At 42.9% G+C, this 27,048-nt stretch overlaps 1 protein-coding gene across 1 annotated transcript in view; it reads right to left on the reverse strand.

The window, feature by feature from the left end:
* DAB1 (DAB adaptor protein 1) overlaps positions 1-26,535 on the reverse strand; it is a 474,069-nt gene extending 447,534 nt beyond the window's left edge. Inside the window, exon 1 of the mRNA XM_049879376.1 lies at positions 26,394-26,535. The gene's annotated coding sequence lies outside the window, so the exon portion shown is untranslated. The remainder of the gene's footprint in view (positions 1-26,393) is intronic.
* Positions 26,536-27,048: the final 513 nt, after the last annotated feature.

Below are 27,048 nucleotides of genomic sequence, written 5' to 3' on the forward strand. Positions count from 1 at the left end.
TATTGGAGGTCACCAGCTCACCATAAACATCATCCCAGCCACATAGAACCAACAGGCAATTAAGGATGACTGGTTTTCAGGAGCCCTGGTGGCACAGTGGTTAAGTCATCGGATGCTAACTGAAAGGTAGGTGGTTCAAAGTCACCAGCCTCTCCGTTGGAGAAAGATGTGGCAGTCTGCTTCTGTAAAGAAGCAGTTTACAGCCTGGGAATCCCTATGGGATAGTTCTATTCTGTCCCATAGGGTTGCTATGAGTCAGAATTGGTGCAACAGTTTTGGTTTTTAAAGCAAAGGTCTTTTTCCTTTTTGGAAGGTGAGGAGAGACTGGTGGGCAGGGATTGTATTTTATTATTTGTTTTGTCAGCAGTAAGTATATAGCAGGTGCTTAATAAATATTGAATGAATAAGAGAATAACATGATGGATGGACGGACAGATGGACGGATGGGCGGGCGGGCAGGCGGGCAAACGGGCAAGTGAACGGATGGATGAATGGATGAATGATGGATGGATGGGTGGGAGAGTGAGTGGGTGGAAGGACAGATGGATGGGTGGATGGGTAGGTAGGTAGATGGATGGTTGGATGGGTAGGTGGGTAGATGGATGGGTAGGTGGGTAGATGGATGGGTGGGTGAGTGGGTGAATGGATGATGGATGGGTGGGTGGAAGGACGGATGGGTGGATGGGTAGGTGGGTAGATGGATGGGTGAGTAGTTGGATGGATGGATCAGTGGGTGGGCGGTAAATGGAAGGATGAATGGACAGGTGGGTAGGTGGGTAGGTGAATAGATGGATGGGTGGATGGGTAGATGGGTGGGTGGGTAGATGGATGGATGAGTGGGTAGGTGGGTGGATGAGTGGACAGCATAGCTTCCTGATCTCAAAATGGAAATATCCTAATTAAATAAAAATTTAATATTAATTCAAACCAGAGATCCTACAAGTATATAATTTGGGGAAATAAATTAGTACACTCACAGGCATATCTACTTGTGTAACATGCGTATTCATTGAAAGGTAAGCCAAGTCTGAGAATTCCCGTAGCCTGTTCATTGCATATGACCCAAAGGCCTCTGATCAGCTCACTGGCCTAGTAAACACAGTGCTAAGAACCAGGCTCTTATCTATACATCCTACAATGTTAAATGTAAAAAGTCTACATTTCAGAAGAAAAATGAGGTGACTTGCTCATGGTCCCATGGCTAGTAAACTGTGTAGTTTGGACTGAAGTTATTGTTGCTTCCCCATGGAAGTTGATCACTCATATTCAAGGTAGAAAAATAATATGCCTCAGCTTGAGTCATAATAAACCTAAAAAAAAGAAAAAGCCAAACCCGTTGCCGTCAAGTCAATTCCGGCTCATAACAACTCTACAGAGCAGAGAAGAACTGCCCCATTGGGTTTCCAAGGAGTGCCTAGTGGAATGAACTGCTGACCTTCTGGTTAGCAGCTGTAGCTCTTAACCACTACGCCACTAGGGTTTCCAATAGATCTAAAGGATTCAATTAACTCCAAGGTTCCTGCCTCTCAATGAAGACCCAACAAGTTTAAGACACCACAACTGGGCCAATTGTACATTGCTGGACTATAATGGCTGGTCCTACCTTCCCAAAGCTTGGGGGTACTCACTCCCTGAATGGCTGCCTACACCTAGCACTCACTGAATTTAAATTATGAGTAGTGCCATTGGATCAGGAGATAAGAGGGCCTTTGGAATTGTCATTTAAACTTATTTTAAACTTATAAATAGAGCTATTGTTTGATACCTCAGAGGGCTCATCCATGTGAGGGCTCCCCTCCCAGGATAAACTGCCAGAGATCTGAACCACCATTACTGAGTTTCTGCACGAAATGCAGAGCATCAGTATTGGAGTATTTTTCAGGTCAATTTTTAACACCTGAGACAGAGAAAACAAGACACAGCAGGCTTTCAATCTGTGAAGCTGTTCTAATCTCTATACTTCGAAACTTCCTCACCCCCTGTACCTAAAATGGTGCTTGGTACATGTTGTTAGCAGCCATCAAGGCAGCCCCCAACTTATGGCGACCCCATGTACAATGGAACAAAACGCTGCCCAGTACTGCACCATCCCCACAATCAGCTGCAGATTAGACTGTTGTGACCCATAAGCTCAAAAACCACCCCCATTACCATCAAGTCAGTCTGACTCATAGCGACCTTGTAGGACACAGTAGAACTGTCCCACAAGGTTTCCAAGGCTGTAATCTTTACAGAAGCAGACTGCCACATCTGTCTCCTGTGGAGCGGCTGGTGGGTTTGAACCACTGACCTTTTGGTTAGCAACTTACAGTTTTAACCACTGTGCCACATCAGGGCTCCTAATTTTATTTTATTTATTTTTTAAATACTTATTTTATTCCTGGTAAAAATATACACAGCAAAACATACACCCATTCAACAACTTCTACATGTACAATTCATTGACATAGTTTATACTCTTCATGTTGTGTCATCATTCTCATTATCTCTACTCCAATTATTTTACCACTGTTGAGTAAGATTCAGTGCCCTGTAAACTTCTCATCTACGCCTTAGAGTTACTGTAGTCAGTGAGATCTTATATAGCTATCCATAGGATTTTCATTCGCTGATTTTTGGAAGTAGATCATCAGGCCTTTCTTCCTGGTTCGTCTTGGGCTGTAAGCTCTCCTGAAATCTGTTTAGCATCACAGCACCACACAAGCCTCCACTGAGAGACTGGTGGTGGCTGCACCTGAGATGCACTGGCCAGGAACCAAACCCCAGTCTCCTACATGGAAGGTAAGAATTCTACCGCTAAACTACTACAGGATGTTGTTGTTGGTTCCCAAAGAGTCGGCTCCATCTCATGGCAACCTTATGTATGACAGAACAAAACATCACCTGGTCCACAGAGCAGGCTCTTATTCCAAGCTGCTAAATGAACAAAAGTTATGAAACGTCCTCTGACCTGCCCGTGAACTCCCAGCAATAAGTGCCAATCATGAGGTTCTTTCCACTACCACATGGTCAACCTACACATGACATCATATGAAGCAAGATTTTTCAATTATTTCATGCCCACATCAGTCTTTTTTTTTTTTTTTTTTTTTTAAGCAAGCTGTAAAGAGTGGCTTTCATATTGTCTCTGGTTAATAACAGCCATCTTACACCGGTCCACAGAGACTTTCCAAGCACAGGCCCTAAATTATCTCATGTAGCCTGGGCTGTTTATTTGAGACACTTCGCCTTACACGAATCCACTGCATTACCATTTAGTAATGCTGAGGAAAAGAGAAGCAATCATAGCTGGTGCCCATCTAGAGACATTACACAATTCATATACACTGCAATCATGAAATGGGATTTATTCAGTCTGAGGCATCGACGTTGATGTGGCTCAAACCTAATTTTCTAGAGGACAGCACAATTCTCATTGATTTGGGGAGATGTATTCATATTGTCTTGCTTTGCAGACGAGCTCTCCCAGAGTCCGTGTAAAAACAATCTCAAAATATCAAAACACCAGTAGGGACGGAAGAATCTCTCTTTCCTTTTTTAAAAGCGCTGGAATGACCACACCACCGAAAGAGCCACATTGTGACATGATGGGAAGTAACATAGCCTGGCCCCACCATAAAGAGCTGAATAATCGAAAATATATAAAAGGATTCCATTACATGCATGCAACGATTTGCCTCCACACTTGACTGTGGAAATTTGGCATTTCATATGCATCAAAATGAAATCTTCCAGAGGAACTATTGAATTTGCTTTGCGTGGTGTAAGTACCTAAGCAATCTCACCACAACACTATAGGGGTCTCCTTGCAGACATTTGTATCGTGTTTTGCTTTTGTCTTTTCCTGTAAGATTTCTAGGTCTCTGGGCGGTGCCAACAGTTTGCACTCAACTTCTAACCAAAAGGTTTGCAGTTTGAACCCACCCAGTGGCACCATGGAAAAAAGGCCTGGTAATGTGCTTCAATAAAGATGGCAACTAAGAAAACCCTACGGAGCTACTGTTTAACACATGGGGTCATCATGAGTCAGAATCAATTTGAAGGTTAATGGGTTTGCTTTGGTTTGGTAAAATCTTTAAAAAGTTGGTTCATACGCTCACCAAATATTTATCAGTACTTACTACAAAACACTTTTCATACATGAAAAGCCATCTGCTCACAGGAGCTCACAGCCTAGTAGGGAAGACAAGATACATAAAAATATCCACTGTCATATACAATGTCATTTGTGAAAAGTACAGTAAGAACAGAAAAGCAAAGAGCCTAGGTCGCGAAATGAGGGAAGGCTTCTAAGGACTTGTGTATGAGTGCAAACCTAAACTACACACTAGGCTTTGGGTTTGAAAGCAGCCATCTGAACAAAGCATCGCAGTATGCATAAAATCACAGGGTGTTACAGCTGGCAGGGATCTTAGCTATCATCCATCTAAACCCCCTCCTTCTCTGCTGAGAATACATAGGTTCAGAGAGGTTAAGTAAGTTGCTCAAGGCCACACAGATCTTCTGAACAATTTAAGATTAGAATCCATGTGTTCAGACTCCTACCCTAGGGCTCTCTCTGCTACACAGCCCTTCAGTGCTTCCTTTCTCTGACCTACACGCAGGTAACTCAGTCCAGCATTGGTAACTCAGCAGAGGTGACCACAAAGTTTTGCTAAGACTGAGTTCCATGCTTAGGTCCCTTTTAAATATGGAGAGGCTGTCTCTGATTCCAGCTGGAATAACACAACACAGAAAGTGAGCTGTCTGTGTCAATGCATAACAGTGATTCAGACTCGTTTCAAGTTGATAAATATATTTATCAGCCAGCCAGTCGGGGCTGAGTCAGCTCTGACTCATGGCAACCCCATGTACTCCACAGGGTATTTAATCACTGATTCTTCAGAAGGACATTGTCAGGCCTCGCTTCTGAAGTACCTCTGGGTAGACCTGAACCACCAACCTTTCAGTTAGCTGTTAACTGCACTACTCAGGGCCTCCAGTAATAGAATGACACATCTAGATCACTCCTGCCACAATGAAAATGAAGTAAAAAAAAAAAAAATACATATAGATAGATAAAGAAAAGGTCCCTAATTTCATGGTACACTAGATGTTAGGACAAGATCTGAACTTATATCTATGAGGTCAATCTCATCTTGTAGTTGGGAAAATATTAATTTGCTGAGATGTTTTATGCTGGAGAGTTTAAAGCAAGAGTGGCACAAATGGTGCTACAATATTTCAACCTCTCCTATGAACAGTAAAAAGGAGACTGTTTTAGTCACCAGATTTTATTACACGAAGGGCTGAATCAGAAAATTAGAATATTAATAAAATATTTTCTACATAGGCTTTGCTGATTAAATAAACAGCTTCATGCTTTTATGGAAATCTGATACGTTATAGTCACGTTTAAGGAGAGTGAGTCCCGTTTTGTAATTACTAATCGGGATGGTTTAATTACACCCTAAGTCCCAAGATATTGCTGCAATACACCAGCTGGGGACTGAAGTGCCCACTCCTTACCAGATCCTTAGATTATCTGGAGTCTGACATGCAAATCCAATCAGCTCTGATTCAGATACCTGTAGGACAGGGCTCAGGCAATATATCTTTCGTCTTATTCATAAAGAAAAATAATCACAATAGATGCATCAATTTACTTACATTGTTAATTCTCTGGGGCACAGTTACCTACTTCCCAGAGAGGAGAAATTGCCTTGTAAGTGTATACCATCATATATACTGACAGAGCAAGACCAGACAGAATCCAAACGTCTCAATGCTCTGGTAGTTGGAAGACACTTCTCAGGACCCACCCCTAAGATAAGGGAATGGCTCCATTACATGATAGAAGTCTGCTATGGAGCTGATACCAAAAACAAAAAACCAAACCCAGTGCCTTCAAGTCGATTCCGACTCATAGCGACCCTATATCTCTTCATATAAGAGAAAAAATCAAGATGCCCCCAAAATGAACTGACTTTCCCAAGAACAGAATTGAGGAAACCAAGAATGTTTCAAATATACAGGTCAGACTGGTAAAATTAGATTTCTACCTACTTAGGATGAAGTGAACATCAATTGTGTAGTGTGGGCCTGCCTGTCAAGCACACATTACCCACCCTGATTTTCCTTTGGGGAATTATCCTCACATCCCAATCCTCTTATCCCATGTAGTACAGTGAGGCAGACCTGAGATCCAGTCCTATCCAATGGGCATGAATTCTATCTCCCAACCCCTGACCACAGGGACTAGTTCAGGAATGAGAACGAGCTCATGGAGAGCCATCCCTGGGATTTTATGTAGATATATTGGGGAGGGGGGGAACCCTCTGCCTATCTGCCTGGGTGGCTAAGCTAGTAAGATGTAAGCCTGGAGATGGCGGCCATCTTTGCTACTGCTTGTGGAGTGCCTACTAGCAAAGTCAACAGAGAGAAAGTAAAACTGATGTATAGAGACAATGCTGACTGAGCTCTTGGCTCTAGCCATATCTGAAGCTGGACTTCACCCTAAACTCTTTGGTCACATGAGCCAAGAAATTCTCTTTTAAACTAAAATCAGACTAAGCTAGATTCTTGTCACTGACAACTTGAAGAGTCCTTACATAGTCAGCATTTTAAAATCCAGACTTCTAACATGGTAGCAGCTGTGTCATTTGCCTACCAAGCTCTGTCAAAATAAAAATAATGGATAGAAAGAAAAAATGCAATATCTTGGAACTGTACCAAGAATTAAAAGAGCAGAATAATTAAATGCTTTATAGATAGTTTTGTATAGAAAACAAAATTTCTGCCTAAGTCTGCTCTATTCTTTGATCCAGAACAGTAGAAGTCCATGCTGTCCAATACAGCAGGCACTGGTCATATGAGGTTATTTAAACTAAAACTAATTAATATGAAAAACTCAAAAAAAAAAAAAATTCAATTTCTCAGTCAAACCAGCTACATTTCAATACTCAACTGCCACGTGTGGCTAGTGGCTACCATATTGGCCAGTGCAGATATATAACATTTTTGTCATCACCAAAAGATCTAACAGACGCTGCTGCCACAATTCTATCCCATTCCAGATGTGGAATGTAACCACTACATTAACCAGAAAATCAAGATGGCATAAGATTGGGGAATGAAGATATTCATCAAAGCATTAAGATAGTCATCAAAGCATGACTTATAATAAGGGAATCAGCAACAACTTAAATAGACAAAGAGTCAAGTCTGATACAGACATATAAAAAAATACTACACAATTGTTAAAAAGGACATTTAAAAAGTTTTTTTTAAAAGAGTTATGGAGAAAATAGAGTTTTGTCTTGTTTTTTTAATAGTGTATTAACACCATAAACTCCACAAAGTAACACATTTATAGCAAAAAAGAATTAAAAAATATAAATGAAGTTAAATTCTTATTTTTTTTTTTTTTTGCCAAGGAATGTGTTAAATGATTCATATGCATCATCTGATTTTAAGAATGGCAGCACAGGGAGTCTGACCTCCTCTAAAAGGTCAGGAGATGGAGGAGAGAGAATCACCATCAGTGTCAGCCCAAGACTGAATGCTATCAAGTGGAGGTCAAACATACCTCCACCTTGCAATCTTTTTACCAATTCTGACAAATTCTGACACCAACTGCCCCTCCCATAGCACTCTCTACTTCTCTGCTGGGTTCCATAATTCGTTGCAATGGCCACACAGAAGTCACAGCCAATACTTGTGATTATGGGGTTTATTAAGGAAGTAACCGGTTACAATTCAAGATCAGGAACAACTCAGGATACAGTTGTTCGATCAGAACAGCTTCCCAGACAAGTCTGCAGGCAGGCCTCTCTCTGGGCCTCAGCCTCTAGGCTCCTCCGCCCCTGTCCTGCTCGGGTGAATGTTAACAAAGCTCTTCAGCTCTGCCAGTAAGTGCCCAGAGGCACCCCACTCCACTGGTAAGCCTTGGTCCGAATGCGTTCAGCTCTCTCACTCCATGGGTTGGCACACCCACTGTAGCCACCTTGCTCTGTGGGCCTGGAAGTCGGCTGTGCCATCTCGTGTCGGTCTCCTGGTTCTGCTGCCGCTGTTTCTCTGTCACTGCTTCTTACTGTCTTGTGCTATCTCCTGTGTCACAGCTCTCTCTCTCTCTATCTCCTGGGTCTAGGAGGTTCTCAGTGCAGGGACCCCCTGGTCTAAAGGATGTGCTCCGCTCCCGTCTCTTCTTCTTGGTGGTAATGAGGTCCTCCCCTTTTTGCCTCTGAGTTGGCTCATTTTAACTCTAGTGGGATGGCAAAGCTGACCAATCCCATCATTAGGGTTCTATATACCTTACTTGCATGGTCCCACCCCTACAAGAGTGCCATGCACCTTATTTGCATTATTAGCAAGCTTTCCAACCCTTCTGGTGGACCACAGGCACCTTTTTTGCATAGTCCCACCCAATCATCTGGTGAGGGTTACAAGACCACAGCAAGAAAGGCCATGTAAAAGAGATCCGTCACATCACACTGATTTAATAATTGCAATAAAATAAGAAATAGATAATATCTTTATTTCCATTTTACAGATGAAAAAGCTAAGGCTTGGCAGCATTAAGTAAATGGAGGCGCCGGGACTCAAAAGCACATTGGTCTGACCTTTAACCCTAGGCTCTTCACTTCTACAGCTCAAAATATTACCAGTGGTTACTTCTAGGTAGAAGTACTATAGGTGACTTTTTTCTATTTTTACTTTTTTTACCATTCAAATTCAATAAAGACTGGATTATTTATTAAATAGGAAGAAAAATGTATTAAACCTCACTATAGCCATTATATGGTTAAAAGGAAGCTGCTCTATGAAATGGATCCTTGCTTAAAATGGTTAATTATGAACACCAGGGGCTTTCAGATTCAGCTGAAGCTTCTGTTCAAATCTAATTTCTCAAAGTATACTGCTAGACATTAATGAAAACCCAAAGAGACACACGCATTCGGGAGATGTATAGCCAATGAATTTTGTTGTTTTTATAGCGTACAACTTTTTTACATCTTAACATTTTTATGCCAGCTATGAAAACGATAAATAAATATTTATGACATTCACTCAATTCCATAGTAACTACTAAGTTGCTCATGCTCTCACTCTGGTTTGAAACGTGCATATTTTAGTGGCTGGGAGGCTCAACCCTAAATGAGAAAGCCACAGAGCGCTGTCATATACAGACACTAAAACTACTCATTTGACTCACTACAGGGATATACCCTTGGTAATAGTACATAACTGGCTTAATTCAGGCAGCTACAGATTCAAGACAGATACAAACCTTAGTGCTGCCCAGAAAATAGCTAAGAACACACCAGAATTGCCGTGGACACTGGTTTTACCATGTATCAGACACATGCGATCTAGAAGAACAAACAAGGTGATTGAGAAAACACAGAAATAAATGAGGACCTATTTCTGCCTTTCAATGGCCTCACAGAAACATTCTCCTTTACCAAACGCAGCCCAATTCACACTTTAGTATATTGACAGAAATTCCACTTGAGGGAGATTTGTGTAGTTGTGGCGCAGTGGTTAAGAGCTACAGCTGCTAACCAAAAGGTCAGCGGTTTGAATCCACCAGCTGATCCTTGGAAACCCTATGGGGCAGTTTTACTCTGTCCTATAGGGTCGCTATGAGTTGGAATTCACTTGATGGCAACTGGTTCGATTTTTGGTTCTAACATATTAATTGTAAAGGATATGGCAGGATTCACCAATGGGTGGTTCAGGAGTTAAAAACAGCTCAACAGCAGGCTCTCTTTAGCCTTCAAAATGTTTTTGTTGTTTGTTTTAACTGATGTAGTGCCAAATTTTAAATAGAGGGATTTCAAATAAAAAACAAGATTTCTATATTTTCTTAAAAAAGCAGAAGAACTGGCTACATTGGTCAGGCATTCCCTTCTTACAACCATCAGTTAGAGCTGAAGAGTAGCTTACCCATCCCCACCCAGACTAAGACCAGTGTCAACCACCTAGCTTTTGCAGTCACCTGAGTTTACAGCTCTTATAATATGTGATACCTAAAAGACCACTAAAATATGTCATAACTGACACACACATCCTCACTTCACTTAAATAAATACAACTATATTTCTCCTTAGACTGCTTTTTTGACCCTAGGCAGTAGGGGAGTTGGAATGGCAGAGGAGGCTGCGTAAAGGAAAGGTTATTGCACCACCATCTACCCCACCACAGCCTCATCCCTAACACTTGGCTTCGAGGTGTTCCATGAACGGGCCCTGCTCACCTTCCCAGCGTGCTCCCTAGCTCCTGCCCCCTACCACTTTATGATCCATTTGTACTGTACCACTTTCCCCGAGGCTTCCCAAAGGGGATAACGAATGTCTCTGGACCTTTTTCATGGTCCTATGACCTAGAATGCACTTCCTTCATGCCTCTGTTGAATTTGTATTTTCAACCTGTAGCTGCCCTAGTGGTGCTTAAAGACACCACTAGGGCAGCTACAGGTTGTGTCATGTTCACTTAAAAGCACAGTACCCAGAAGATCCTTATAGCATAAAATCCTCACCAGCAAAATTCCAGGTCACCCTCAAAATACTTCAATGCTGACCCTTCCCCCTCTTGACAAAATTTATCTCCTATCTTATTTTACACCTCAGCTAAGACTTCTTGTTGTACTCAGCCACCACATTATAATCTGTTTATGTGTGCTTCCCTAACTATTTCTGGATCTTGAGGGAGAATTCTGTGTCTTTTTTATGGCTATATTTTGGAGGCCATGGAGGCCACCATTGTGCCCAGTACTCTGCAGAGGCTCTATAAATACTGAGTAAGTGGATAAAGTTCCATAGAACAAAGTTATTTCACATCACTCCTTCTAATGGACACAGAGAAAGCCATCATCATCACCATCATCTCATCATCACCATCTCATCATCACCACTGCCACCAGCACCATCACCTCCATTTGACAGACAGCAGAGACCCAGTGCATGAAGCTTATATGCAAACACATGCCTTTCTGTCTAATGGAGCTGAAATGTGACCAAGAGGATGAAAAGGGTTAGAACATGGCTCACCGTGATTATTCTGTGTTACCACCTACCCTTCACACCCTCTCAATTTAAAAATAATTGCTTGTTCAGATCATGTCCAAGACAACATCAACAATTTATCAGCCACCTGTAATGCACCTAGAAGACAGCTAGCTGAATAATGTATGCATACTTCAGTTCTAGCAGTGACATGCCTGATGTCCTTACCTACAGAACATATTTCATATCTTCTTCCTCTGGAGTTTTCTATAAGTTATGGATTAATAAACTTTCCCTAAGAATGCAGCTTTATTAATCTTGCAAGATCTCAGAAAAAGAAAATATTTCATTATTCCTATCTAAAGTAAATTACGATAAACCAAGTCCCATGTGTGCTGTCAAGAAATAAAGTTCTCTTTTGCAGTCGAATGTGTTTGTGGTGGTGGGGGTGGTTTCTCCCCTCCAGTCAGATCAAACTGCATCCTAACACATGAAGACAATGGGAGATGCCAGCGACACAGGACATCTGGACCCACTCCCAGGGGTGGGGCAAGAGGAGAAAGGAAAAAGTCAGCACAGGGTAGTGTTATTTCAAGCCCCCTTCTGAAGCTGGGGAAAAAGAAAAAAAAAAAAAAAAAACTGAGGCACAGAGACAGGAGGTCTATCATCCTTCAGCTACTGAATTCTCTTTATTATACTGAAGCCTTGCCTTTTCAAAGGTAATAGCAGTGTAACCTCCTGTAATTTATTTCACCTGTCTCCCGGTGGGGGCATGAAGGAGAAAGGAACAACCATTCCTGGCATGTAAATGTAAGTTCAAGCACAGTTCTAATTGTGTTGCTTATGTTACTTCTTTTGATTTACAAAATAGAGAGTTATGGGTCTTGCCCAGGGCTACAGAACTAGTTACCAGCCCAGCCTTGGTTTTTTCCATCTGTAAAGTGGAGATAACAATGTCCATCCCATTTATCTAATAGGACTGTTCTGAGGATCAAAGGAGAAGACATCTGAATAGTAGTTGTGTGTGTGTGTGTATAAAATGCTACACAAGTGTAAGATTACTGACGTTAGAGTGTGGATTTACCTAGATATTCACCTGATGTCTTCCTTCATTCCACCTCAATGGTTAAGTCTGAACGAAAGAATCAGACCTAAAACATCAATCACTGTAAAGGGGAAAGAATGGTTCCAACCCAATGTCAACCCTTTGGTGGCTCTGCGCCATGTCCGCCACATCTCCTGAGGCAAAGGCTACTCATCTACACAAAGGGTGAGCTGTGCAGTCCATGATTACAGAGGGCTCTGATATTGACCACATCCACTACACGCTATTGGACCACATTTCCATGCATTTTCCCTCTGCCCCGTTGGAATACAGGTCTGCAATCCCTTATTCAAATTCCCTGGGGCCTGATGGGTTCAGAATGGTGGTGCAGCTTATGCTCTTTTGGGTATGTTCAGGGACAGCACAGAGAGGCATTCGTCATCCCTGAAGTCCTGGCTGGCAGGGTTTCAATCCCCAGGCTGTAATTTTTAACTGGCTGTAGATAATCTACCAAGTGAACAATCAGGCATTTAAAATGCTTATGTTAACATTGAATTTGACAAGGAGCTAGGAAGTCTACCTCCAGACTACACTCCCAAAATACCCGTGGTGTCTCTCTGTATGTGTATGTGTGTATACATATAAAGTGCCAAACAAATGCAGCACTGAAATAATTAATGCCTGTTGAGAATCAGAGGCAACAAAGCATGTTTTCTTAACTGTGTAAACCTGTATTACAAACCTTTAGATTGAGAAGACTCTTTTGTTGATTTTATCCAAGTTCCTTGATTTGATAAAACTAGGGGGAAGGAAGAGAGGAAAGGAGGGAGGGGACAGGAGCAGGGGAGGGGAGGGAAGGGGAGGGAGGAAGGACAGAAGGAGTAGTAGAGAAGAAAAGAGGGGAGGGAAGGGAAAGCACAGTTTTAGGGTAATAATCCATTGCCATCAAGTGGATCTGGACTCATAGTGACCCTATAGGACAGAGTAGAATTTCCCCATAGGGTTTCCAAGAAGCAGTTAGTAGATTTGAACTGCTGATCTTCTGGTTAGCAACTGAACCACAGCACCACTACGGCTCCTTTAGGATAATAAACCAAAAAACCCGTTGCAGTTCAGTCAATTCCAACTCATAATGACCCTACAGGACAGAGCAGAACTGCCCACAGGGTTTCCAAGGAGCACCTGGTGGATTCAAACTGCTGACCTTCTGGTTAGCAGCCGTACCTTTTAACCACTACTCCACCAGGGTACCATATGTCTCAAAAGGAAATGTTTAAAATTGCTACAGAAAGCCCTCATTTTGTCTTCATAGACTCAATACAGGTCATTGGAGGGACACTTCTCCCTCTACTGCAAAGAAATTATACTAGACTTTAAAACTTAAATGTACCAAGTATTTATAGCGAACTTCTTAGAAAAGCCAACCACACAGGGCATGGAAGACAAGTCAATGAGAGTACCCTTCAGGAACTCTCCACCTCTGGAGGAATCCAGATTAACAGAACAATTCAAGACATAATGAAGAATGGTATTTAATACAGCCAGGTGCTAAAGAGGCCTGAGAAAGACAGGCACCCCTGAGGAAAACAGGCAGGGGAGAGTATCAAATTTAGATCAAGCCTATGTTGTATGACCTTTATTTATTTATTAAAGAGGGCTATGCCAACCCAGCCCCTGAGTCTCTTTTTCTCATGGTGGTGTTGATTTATGACTACTCAATCAAATCAAGGCTTCCCTCTCCACTAATAAGTCGAGAGCAGTCATATGTATACACAGAATGATGTCTGCCCTCACTCATATGACCCCACAGACACCAAACTGAAAATACATATAGTGTTATCAGGCTAACCAAGTGGTCAGCTTTTCTTTTCCTTAATCTTGCTTTGTTTTTTTTTTTCTGAATGAGACATCCTTTTTCATATCAGCCTAAACTAGTACTGTATTATTATCTTCAATACAGACAATACAATGAAACGTGGTGATGATGGGATATAAGAGAAGGAGGAAAGGGGTACAGCACTTGACAAGGGAAGAAGGGTGTTGTAAGGGATAATTTTTGGAGAGAAATGACTATCTGCCCTAGGCCTTAAAACAACCAGTATTTGAATGGGGAGAAAAGAATAAGAATGGACTCCAGAAAGAATTGACAACAAAGGAATGCAGAGAGAAAGAGACAGGCAGACAGACAGAATGAGAAACATGATACTGGTAACTAATAATCTCCTCCTGCGCCACAGTGAGACATCTCTCCCATCATCCCCTTTTTTACAGGCAGAAGTTCCGATTCCCACGCATAATGGCACTTCAGCAAATGGAAAACCCCTTCTGGTATTTCATCACAGTATCACCACAGTATACTTGAGGATCTGCAGTCAACATGGTGAGGCATAGAGCCCTGGTCTGGGTGCACAGAGACTGGGGACCCTATTCCAGCTCAGCTTGGTGACTTGGGCACACCTTCTCATTTTTCTAGGCCTGTGGCTCCTCAATTCAAAATGGGGCTACTATTTAATGGCCTGAGATATATCTGAAAAGCCAAACTAGACTGCAGCCACAGGCCAAAATGTGCCCCTAAGGCAGTCTGATGACAATGATCAGTCTGAAATGCCAGAGCAGTTATATCAGGAGCCGGAATCTGCCCCCAGGCCACAGGGCTGCCCTAGGCCTGGCTGGAAAGCCAGAGGAGGAAGGGATACAGGTCAGACTCCAGGCCCTACCTCCTGTGACTCAGGCTAGATAGGGCGCATCACCAGGAGAGGATGGCAGGGCCCTCAGCACATCCCCTCACTCTCCACGGGAACACCAACGACGGCTTTGAAAGCCTCTGCCATTTGAATAAGGTGACTGTCTGCTACTCCTCCTCAAGAGCCCCACTCCTCACTCCGTGTTGCCACTGGCCTGTGGGGACAAAGGAAGTCCTCCTCTGCCCCCTGCACTAGCAGTCTCTAAAGGAAGACAGTAGCCCTGTCAAGAGTAGTGCTAAGCTACCCACAGACCTTTCCTAAGGCTGTTCTGGAGTCAAATGAAAGCGTAAAGCACCTAGCACCCCGCCTGATGCCTCACCACTCAGAACAAGAAATGATGACACATTCACGCGTAATTAGAAAACAAAATTTTAAAACAGCATTTACAATAGCAATAACAAAAATACAGAGCACCTAGAAATAAATCTAACAAAAGCATGAATAACCTCATGGAGGAAATCATAAACTACACTGAAAGGCACTGAACATGAATACATGGAGAGAGGTGCTATGTTCAAGGGTAGGAAGACTCAATATCATAATGATATCATTCTCCCTAAATTAATCTGTACATTCAGTGTAACACCAATCAAATCTCAGAATATTTTTGTGGAACTTTAAAAGACAATTCTAAGCGGCTGTACTCGATACCTTTTTTTAAATCAAGCACTTGTTTTGGATTACTGGCAATTTGGGTAATTTATGGTAAGATTGCTTGGTTTGTTTGTTTAGTTTTAATTTATTTTGTTGTTGCTGAGAACATACACAGCAAAACACACACCAATTCAATCATTTCTACATGTACAACTCAGTAACGTTAATTATATTCTTCGAGTTGTGCAAACATTCTCATCCTTTTCTGTGTTGTTCCTCCTCCATTAACATAAACTCAATGTCCACTAACGTATCTATCTAAATGAGCTACTGTTGTCACTTTGATTCCATGTAGATAGTTCTTAAAAATTGTATAGTGCTCAAGGCAGACATTCTTCACTAGTTAAGCTAAGCTATTGTTTGGTTTTTAAGAAGACTGCAGGGGATAATTTTGGTTTAAGGTTTAAAGATTATCTCAGGGCAATAGTTTCAGGAATTCATCCAGCCCCCATGGCTCCAGAAAGTCTGCAATCCATGAGAATCTGAAATTCTGTTCCCCATTTTTCTCCTTTTAATCAGGATTCTTCTATAGAATCTTTGATCGAAGCGTTCAGGAATAATTCTTACTTCTAGGTTTATACCCAATAGAAATGTAAACATATGTTCAGGGGGAAAAAAAAAATGTACAAGGATGTTCACAGCGACACCATTTTTAGAAGCCTAAAACTAAACTAGCCAAAGTCTGCTAAGTAGAAAGAATAAATAAGTTGCCAGATAGCCACTTGATGTAGTCACAGCAACAGAAAGGAAAAAAAAAAAAAAAACTACAACAAAATAGATAAATCTGCAAACAATGTTGAACAAAAGAAACCAGACACAAAAGAATAGATGCATGATTCCATTTATATGATACACAAAGCATGCAAAAGTAGTATATGTCTTTAGAAGTCTATGTAGTATTTATTCTCGGGGTTATATAGTGACTGCAAGGGAGAACAGTGTGCTTCTGGTGTGTAACATTCTCTTTCTGGTGACATGAGTGTGTTCAGTTTGTGAAAAATTCATCAAGCTGTAATCTTACATGTAAAATTTTTACTTGTGTTATACTTCAATAAAAAGTTTTGTTTTTAAAAAAAAAATTATAAAACGTATGTGAAAGACAAACGGCCAAGAAAAGCCAAGATACTTTTGAAGAAGGACTTTGTCCTGCCAAATACCAAGGCTTATTATAAAGCTATAATAATAAAGTGTGATTTGGGTAAACAGGTGGACAAACTATACACCTAGAAACTGACCCTAACTGCCAGGAAAATGATTTTTCCATCTGGAAGAAAATTAGAATAAATTCTTACCTCACACCACACACACATACACTCCTTCTGGATTACAGAGCCCGCATGTTAAAGGTAAAACAATAAAAGCTTTAGAAGATAATAAAGGAGAATATCTTTATGACATCAAGGTAAAAGAAGGTTTTCTTAAACAAGACATAAAAAGTGCTAACCATAAAAGAGAAGATTGATAAATTCAACTACATTAAAATTAAGAAGTTAGATAGCAGGATGGCAAGAACCCAGCTTCTATGTGGTCTATAAATCTATTCAGCTTCCCAAAGGAATAAATTACCATAACCTTTTTGCATTCATTGGAACTATGTTCTAACAACACATGCCATAGCACTGATTCAGCATATGGTCGGTCCATCTTTGACTTCATCCTCAACTGGATTACTGGTACTTCTTGGTTGGGCAGGAGTATGCTTGATTGGTCATGTTTTATACTTAGAACTTTCATGAGTATATACGTAAAACTACTCAGAATGACATGGTCTGCAACTTAAGACGAGATCACCACATGCCATTGTCACAGTATTTGGGCATAGCTAGGCAGTTGCCGGAGAATGGCAACTCACAGCACCTCTTCCTCAACCTCTGTGCAATGCTTGCGTGGGTTCAAACCACTGATCTTTTGGTTAGCAGCTAAACACTTTAACCACTGTGCCACCAGGGCTCCTCTGTAACCCTATAAAAAAAAAAGTAAATCTAGTATCTCCTACATACTCACGATTTAATAGGAAAACATCTGCCCCAGAGAGTCTGCAAGTCTCCCAGTCTTTCTCCTTCCATTCTTCCTACCATGCATCCTTCACTAATATTCTGCTATTCACTCCGCATGCTGACATGTATAAAGGAATACATGAATATGGGTTAGGATAATAAAAAGGAAAACATCACCCAAACATTACAAATATTTTAGATGATGTCAGCTTTTGCAAAAGGATGTCCCTCACGTATATCAAGGGAGATGCTTGTGTTGGCATTACAACATCTGATTACAAGACTCTGTTACTGATAGTAGGTTATTTCTTGGGGACCCTGCGGATGGAACTCTCATAAACCTTCAGAGTATTTCGTGTCAGGGTATTGAGTAATTATTTAGCACTGTAACTTACATATTTCCTTTTTGACTGAAAGCCTTTGTATTTATAATTTTTCCTGTGATGGAAATGGAGAGCTCTAGTGAATCAACTATTTTAATTGGACAGATTTGGGAAAGTAGTTATTGTTAATGATTCTAAAAGATGTCAATAAAACACAGAAATGACTTTCAAAGGATGATTATTGCTATTCATTCTCAAATTTTACAAAGTAAAGAACTACAACAAAAAAATACTGTTTTCAAGATCACTGATCACAAAGAATTTCAATATTGTCTATGGAAAACAATTAATTTAATCGTTTTATCCATATTAATGAACCACATGAGACTGCACACATTTAATTCAGTTCAACTCAGCAAAAACTTACTGAGCATCTAGTACATTCCAGGCACTGGAGTTAAAAGGAAAAGATACATTTCCTTCCCCTAAAGGGCTCATACCAAAAACCAAATCCGTTGCCATCGAGTCAATTCCGACTCATCGAAATCTTAGAGGATGGAGTAGAACTGCCCCATAGAGTTTCCAAGGAGCGCCTGGTGGATTTCAACTGCTGCCCCTCTTGGTTAGCAGCCATGGCACTTAACCACTATGCAACCAGGGTTTCCAAAGGGCTTATAAATGCCCTTTATTTCAGAACAATTGTTGGATAAAATATCATTTCTTTCTTCTTATCTCTATAATGACTAGGTAGAAACTGAACGCGAAGTCACTGTGATTCTTTTTTAGGTATTGTTCTGAAAAGCATACCCAGAAGAACTGCATGGAATGATAAACACAGTGGTAACCTATGGCAGAAGGGAGGGAGATATGATCGGGAGAGGTTATTAGGAGCTTCACTTGTATTTGTAAGGCTTTAGGTAGGTACAGTTTTGTTGTTGCTGTTGTTGTTATTGTTTTTTACACCTTTTTGTATTTCTTCAATATTCCACACTACGTTTCCAGTCACACTCATTAGTTTCATGATAAAATTAATCTTCTTCTTAAAAATCTTCAGTGATTCCCTACATTTTCCCAATCTGTCTTATAAGACACTGAGAGGTACTCCTTAAAATCAAAAGTTCTTTAGCAAATAAGTCTAGAAATTTCTTAATGAATGAAATGAGTTTCTTTATTGAGGGAAATCTCTAAGCCTTTAGTATGTCAGTAAATACTGTGTTTTACTACGAGTAACCAAAAAAGCTAAAAGCAAACCCGTTGCCATCAAATTGATTCCAACTCATAGCAACCCTGTAAGGACAGAGTACAGCTGTCCCGTAGGGTTTCCAAAGAACAGCTGGTGGATTCAGACTGCTGACCTTTTGGTTAGCAGCCATAGCTCTTAATCACTGCGCCACCAGGGCTTCCCCACTAGGACTAGTAGCATTCAGAAGGAAAAGAAAGTTTCATGATCAAAAATGTTTGGAAAGTACTAAATTAAAATACCTACTTTTCAAACACTTTTGACCATGCAACTTTTTTTTCCTTGTGAATGCCCATAACCTTAACTCAATACACATAACAGTCTTGGGAGACACCAATATTCCCTGGGTTGTAGTTTAGAAAATGCTGTAAAAATAGCCCATTTCAGCCACATTCTACATTATGGCTACACCTAACTATGCCAATTCCCAATGACCCTTCATGCCCACATGCCTTTGTCCCTGCAGATCTTTCAATCTGGAATGTCTTCTTCATCCCCTAAGAAAACTCCTGGTCAACCTTCAAGATCCAGCTCAAACGTGATCTCTGCTATGAAGACTTCCCCAACATTTCCTTTTTCGGGTAGAATCAATCCCTTCTCTAGAAGCTTCCAGTGCTGTACAGATGTTTTCTCACACTTCAGACGTCTCACAGTACAGCAGTTATTTATACAAGAGGCCAGGTGCCTTGATGGCAGAGACCACACCTTTGCACCTTGGTATTGTTCAGAACACCCAGCACAGAGCCAGAGCCAAGCACAAAGTAGGTGCTCAGTAAATATTTGTTGAATGGATGCAGAAGTGAAATCCCTGTGCATGTGAGTGGGCTTCCTCAATTTTCCAGATACTCCCAATGCACGTTCATAACTTTGCCTTCAGCAGCAACTGTGACACAAACAAGCATAGAAACAAGCACATACACAGGCTGAAAAAGAGGCAAAGACTGAGAAACAAACAGTGAGAGTGGCAGAGAAAGAGATGACTAAACTGATGGGTGGTGAACCAATATATCGTAAATACAGTAGAGAGATGGAGAGACTGACAAGAGTCAGAAATTGGTATGAAGCTCTGAGCAGATGCATGTTGTTGATGTAATTAGGTGCCCTTGAGTTGGTTCCAACTCACAGTGACCCTATGTACAACAAAACAAAACACGGCCCAGTCCTCCACCATCGTCATGATGGACAGCTATGCTGGAGCCCACTGTTGCTGCCACTCCCAGTCCATCTCGTTGTTGGTAATTTTGCAAGAGTCACTGTAAACCGTCAACATTGCTGACTTGGGTTCATTCTGAACTAGTTACATCTTTCGGGGAGTCCCCCTCCCCTCCTTTTTATCCCCTAAGCTAAACAGCCTACCTTTGCTACCACAAAACTTTTCATCATTTTAGCTATGAGCTCTTCTATTCAGCAGAATTTTATTTCTGTTTTCCTTTCTCTTTATGAGAATCCCCCACTGGCATTGTAGATTGGTTATATGCTGAGTTCAAATAAAATAAAATAATAATAATAAAAGCAAGCTGGCAATTCCTTTCCAATAGAATATGCTGCATATTTCATGAAATAGAAGCCAGAGGACTTTTATGATTCCTGAACCAAAACCTTCCCATATCTGAGGACTAAATGGAAGAAAAATACAAAGAGAATCTTTCAGCAAAAAAAAAAAAAAAAAGACCCTAACATTTACTCTCTAACCTAAAGAAAGTGTTCAGGTGATTTACTGACTTAATGTTTTTTTCTTTAACACAAGCTAGTCTCCTGATATGAATTTCACAAATTGAGTTCAGTGCTAGTTTGTATGGATATAAATTTACTTACCAGGGGAGGGCTATTCTTTTCCTACCAGACACTCTTTTTTTAATAGTGAACATCTGATGGCTCCTACTCTTAGCTTGTCAACACACTCCCCCCAAAGTTTTATTTATATTCTCTACCTAGTGGTAGGGGAAACCCTGGTGGTGTAGTGGTAAGTGCTATGGCTGCTAATCAAAAGGTCAGCAGTTCGAATCTACCAGGCGCTCCTTGGAAACTCTACGAGGCAGTTCTACTCTGTCCTATAGGGTCGCTATGAGTCGGAATCGACTCAACGGCAACAGGTTTAGTTTTGGTTTTTACCTAGTGGTAGGAGCACTGGACAAGGAGACCAGGGATTCTGGGTTCTGATGATGGCTCTCAAGTTACAGAGTTATGTATCTCCCCCAAGCCTGATTTTTTCCGTCTGTAAATTGGGGAAGTTGATTAATCTGTAAAGTCATTGTATTTTAGTAAAAATAATTGCTGGAAAGTACAATGACATGAAGATTTTAGTATTATATGTGCTTCACAATTTCCTTCATGAAGAGGGGAAATGTTCAAGAAAATATTGCCAGTAAGCTGAAACAAAACAGAACCGTTGCCTGAAATTCTGAAACGTATTTCTTCTTCTGTACTCCCTGGTTAGCAAATAAGAAAACAAAAAAAGACAGATAGTTAAGCCTCAGCAAATCAAGGACAAACAGAATTTTTTTTTTTTAAACTATCAAGAAGGATTTTTATTTCATTTGAAGGATAACATTAATACCTAGGTAGCTAGGTAACATTAGCATATAAGTAACATTATATGCTAGGTACTGTTCTAAGAACTTTGTATTAATGCCAGTAATCGTCACGAAAATCTTATGGGGCAGGTACTGTTATAAAGAAAATTGAGGCACAGAGAAGTCAGGTAAATGACCAAGGCCACACAGCCAGTAGAGCTGAGGTCTAAACCCAGAAAGTCTAGCACACAAGCCCAGATTTTTAACCACCTCCTACTTTACCTTATAGCTTTAGGATCACTGCTTACCACGGGCAGTAACTAGCAACAGCAATAACGCAATCTCTATTCACTTCATTATGGAGCCCTGGTGGTGCAGTGGTTAAGCGCACTGCTGCTAACCAAAAGGTTAGCAGTCTGAACCCATCAGCCGCTTGTAAAGATTTACAGCCTTGGAAACACTACGGGCAGCTCTACCCTGTCCTATAGGGTCACTATAAGTCTGAATCGATTGACTTGACGGATTTTTTGTTGTTGTTTGTTCACTTAATTAATGAATATTTTAACAGAGTGGGCAGATGTTAACCAATACCAACCAATAACTGCTAGGGAATTTTACAAAGTCATTAACGGCCAGTTACTAAATTTCCCTGTGCCCCAGTTCCCTTATCTATCAAATGAGAATAATACAAGTCCTGTTAAAAACCCATTGCCATCAAGTCGATTCTGACTCATAGCGACCCTATAGGACAGAACAGAACTGCCCCATAGAGTTTCCAAGGAGCGCCTGGTGGATTTGAACTGCTAACCTTCTGGTTGGTAGTCAGTGCTCTTAACCACTACACCACCAGGGTTTCCATAATACCAGTATCCACTCCTAAAAAAAAAACATTTTCCATGAGTTGATTCCTAAGCTTGGTGACCCCTTGTGCTCCACAGGGTTTCCAATGGCTGATTTTTTCAGAAAGAGATTTCCAGCTCTTTCTTCCAAGGTGCCTCTTGCTGGACTAGAACCTCCAACCTTTCAGTTAGCATTAACCATTTGCACCACCCAGGGACTTCTCTACTTCTTAGGGTTATTTAAAGATTAAAAAAGTAAATGTATGTAAGTGCTTGAAGGGAACCCAACTCAATAAACACTCCATAAAGGTTAATTACTCTTAATTTTATTAATAAGAGAGGTGACTTGCCGAACATCACCAAGTCAGGAGGTAGCTGGGTTCAATCTGGTCTTCTAAATGCCATCTTCTCCTTTTAACAGAATCCCATGCTGTTTATTATAAAAAGCTACCATTCTCCTAAAATCTTGCTATGTGTCAAGAACTCAATGAGACTTTTTCCCCCATAAAATTTCCCAAAAGCCCACAAGGTAGGATACTGTTCCTGTTTCACATATAACGAAACTGAGGTTCTGAGAGGTTAAGCGGTTCCAAGCACTTAGTTGGTGAACATCCTTTGTCACCAAAAACCCCAAAACCAAGCCCATTGCCATCGAGTTGATTCCAACTCATAGAGATCCTACAGGACAGAGTAGAATTGTCCCATAGGGTTTCCAAGGAGCAGCTGGAGAATTCGAACTCCGAATCTCTTGGTTAGCAGCCAGGCTCTTAACCACTGAGTCACCAGGGCTCCTCTTTTGTCACAGTAAGTCCTAAATAACAGCTTTAAGGTTCCTGACAAAACCCATTATCATTGAGTCGATTTCGACTCATAGAGACCCTATAAGACAGTGTAGAGCTGCCCCATAGGGCTTCCAAAGAGTGGCTAGTGGATTCAAACCGCTGACCTTTTGGTGGCAGCAAACCACTGTGTCACCAGGGCTCCAAAGTTCCTGACAACACCCCTTCAATTTATGTCATTTTTAAAAAGTTCCCACCTAAAAGACATAAACTGTGATTTTCTTCCTTTGTTAGCTTTGCTAGTTTGAGAGAAGGATTAAATCTCAGCAAAAATAAAATGTTTAACTTGAGCGAATTATCAAAACGAAATGGTGCCTCAATTAGATTCTTCATCTATCTGCATGGTGGCTCAAGGCATCAGAAAGCCACCAAATGCAATTTTTAAGTTGGGTACTGTCAGGTGCCAAGCCAAACACCCACCCATTTGAGAAAAAAAAATGACTTTGGAGGGTAAAGAGAAGCGAAAAAGCACATTCTTCTCTGGCTTTTGGAGGAGAAAATGAACAATAAGTGATACGATCTCTTCCCAGCAGCCTCACACAATGGTAAGCCTTGCAAATGAAACATACTGTGAAACAGCTTGTGCGATGAGCTTCATCAACAATAAGTAATTTTTATTCAGATTTTATTGTTGAATACAATGAACATGATTAAATGTTTCAGATATGCCTATTCAGACCTTAAGCAAACCACCAAAAAAAAAAAAATCCACTAAAAATCATCGTCTAAATCTGCTTTAGGAAGAGATTTAATTGCCAACTTGCTGTGTAGGACTGAATTTCTACTTGATAGTGGCACTTGTTCTCAAGGAGATAGTAACAACGTGTTTGCGCTTCCCACCTCAGTCTCTTCTCTCAGCCCTGCAGATCCTCCCATCTTTGCCTAATAGTTACAATGTCAATCTTTTCAAATCACTGCATTTTGAACTTCCAAAACCTCTAACAGGCCTCTGTGTATGGCAAAGAACAATAGTGCTTCAAAAGCCATTTCTCTGAGTTCTTCAATGCTCCATTTGAATGCTGGGGTTTCAATCAACGATATCAGCAGACAATTTTGATTGCCTGGAAGTTGACTTTTATATACCTTTGATTCAGTAGCCCTTCTCAATAGGAAATAAAATAAATCTTTGATCCCTTTTAGTTTTCAGAATTGTCACCAAACCTCTTCCAGACAGGGAGTGAAAGAGATGGGGGAAAACGTTCCTAACCCCATCCAACCTCTCGTCTCCCCCTCCCCCTTCTATCTTCTTGACTGAGCAGTTTAGGGTTCCAACCAGAATCACTCATCGCTGAGATAATAAAAACAATGGGTGCTAATTCAGGGGGTGGGGATAGTTTATAATTTTATGCATTTCCCGAAGACCTATAATTGGCACATAAATGTACAAACGTGAACCGGGTAATTATGGGGTTCTGAACGTAAGCCACCTTTAATTTATATGATTACTTGAAAACATGTTAAGCGTTATAAAGTGCCAGTGGAACCCCCACAAGGCCTTTATTCAAAACCACCAACATTGTGAAAGGGTGTCTAACGGGCCAGCGGGAGGGGAGCAGGCAGGAGGGAGAAGCAACAGCGAGAATTCTTCCTCCGATCCCCGAAGGCTCGCCAGGAGACGCATTGTAGCCTCCCTGGCGCTGGAGGACTCGCTCGGCCAGCTCCGGGACGCTGAAAGGCGCTCTCGCTTCATCACGCTCTGGACTCGCCCCTCTTTCTAATTTGGCTCAACACAGGCGTGTGTCGGCATCCAAAGGCACACGCAGGCTCGGACCCACGCAGGCACGCACCCCACCCTCGTCGGCACACACCCAAGCGGACAGACACCCGCGCCGCGGCGCACTTCGCCCACGCCGAGCCTCCAGCGAGAGCCCGACCGTGGTCGCCCAGCGTCCCTGGTCTCCCCACCCCCGCCCCATTCCTTCACTCACCCAGCCAAGGCGGAAGTGCCCAGGCAGACCCCCAACAATGAGGACTTGTGTAATGCAGTTGGGGTGGGCGGTAGTTTACACAGAGTGAAACATACACAATCTGGCAAGTCCGGGAGGGGGCAACGCAGGAGACAAGTGTCACCAGCTTCGCGGGGCAGCTTTCTCTCGTGATCCCCTGCACCCCCATCCCAGTTCACCAGAGACACACACACAAAGAGCCTTAAAAAGTGCGGAAAATAAACGCGCCCTCCCACCAGGGGTCACAATTAACACTCTGCAGGATAGAGCCAGCGGGGGAGGAGAGAGTCCCGGCTGCAGCAGCCACCCTGGTTTTCAAATTTACTCCGTCCACTTGGCCAATGGCCCCTTTCTGACGCCGCGGTATCATCTCCCCCAGCTCTAACTCCCTGACTTCTGGTTCTCTCGGCGGTTGAGACCCCGTTTTGTGGCTCCTTTATGAGCCGAACCACGGTGATTTAAAGTTTCCCCAGTAGGAAAAGAAGAAGAAGAAGGAAAAAAAAAAACCGAGCTCTACGTCCGAGGCAGAGCGTTGAGTCCAGAGCAGAGAGAAGGAAAAGGGGAGCGAAGGCGTGGGGAGACCTCGGGTAGCAGGAAGCCCGGGGAGTGGAAGTGAGGCGAGGCGGGTCAGAACTGAGTCGCTGAAGGACTCGGGGAAGGCTAGGGTCAGAGGGGAAGCGAGACCAAGCTGACAGTGTCAGCAAAAGGGCTGCGGTTACTGGGAAACATCCGTCTACCAGATAGTTCAGAACAGAACCGCAGCGCTCCGGCGAGTAGGGAAGTAAGATCAGGGCTCGGGCGAGAAGAAAGTCCCGACGGCGAGCGCCGCTAGCGAGGCAGGGAGAAGCGCCCGGGACCACAGGGCAGATCCTGAAGTGGAAGAAGGAAAGCTTGTGGGTAGATGGACCCGGGGACGCAGGAATGAGCGCAGTGGGTCCCAGGGAGAACCAAGTGTCTTCGATGGACAAGTCTGGAGAGACAATCGCGAGTGGTCACAAGTAGAGAGATAGGGAGGACCCAAGAGGAAGGCGCAAAGGTCTCCCCTTTCTCCTCCGCTCCCCTCACCCCCGCCCCCAGGAAGTGGAAGGAGCGAGCAGAAAACTGCTGCAGTCGCAATCCCAGCAGAGCCCCACGCCAAACTCCCGAGAGGGGCGCGCCTCCCGGAGCCGGAACCCCGGCGGAGCCATCCCCGCGTCCCGGCGATGTGTACCCGCAGGCCACCTGCCAGCGCTGAACTCCGACTGCCGCGTGCCCTCCCCGCGCCTCACCTCGGCTCGCCCAGAGCATCCTCCTCCGCTGCCGCAGCCGCCCAGGAAGGGGCTCCCCATGCCCGGCGGGCGACGGGACTCAGGCGCGCTCTCCAGCCCGGGGAAGCCCCGGCGAGCGCGGAGCTGGGTCCATCCTCCTGGGAGCCGTGGGCCCGGCGTCAGAGCAGGGGGAGGAGACCGCCATGCGCGCAGACCCGCCTCCTCCCGCGGCCCCCGCGCCGGCCCGGCGCCCAGCGACGCGACTCACCTGCTCGCTCCCCCGCTGCCGCCCGCGTAGCCGCCCGGCGCGCCCCTCCCCTGGCCTCACGGCTCCCGCTCCCACTGAGGCGCTCTCTGCGCCTCCCGAGCGCACTCCGAGAGCTTAGCCGAGTCTCGGTGACGACCAGGAAGAGCAAGAGCGAGCGAGCGGGGGCGCCGCGGCTCGCAGTCGCGCCTCTGGAGCCCCAGCGCTTACTCCTCATCCCGGCGGGAAGGGGGAGAGCCGAGCAGCGAGCACAGGGTCCCCGCCCCAGTTGCGGCGGCGCGGAGGAGGGGTAAAAAGCCATCAGACTCCACTTTCACAAAGTATCCAGTGTTTTCGCCGTTATCCCACCACCAGCAGCAGCCCCCGCCCGGCATCCCTCATGTTTCTCATGGGTCTTCTCTTTTATCCAAG

The sequence above is a fragment of the Elephas maximus genome, chromosome 3, assembly GCF_024166365.1.
Source record: "Elephas maximus indicus isolate mEleMax1 chromosome 3, mEleMax1 primary haplotype, whole genome shotgun sequence".
Lineage (NCBI taxonomy): Eukaryota > Metazoa > Chordata > Mammalia > Proboscidea > Elephantidae > Elephas > Elephas maximus.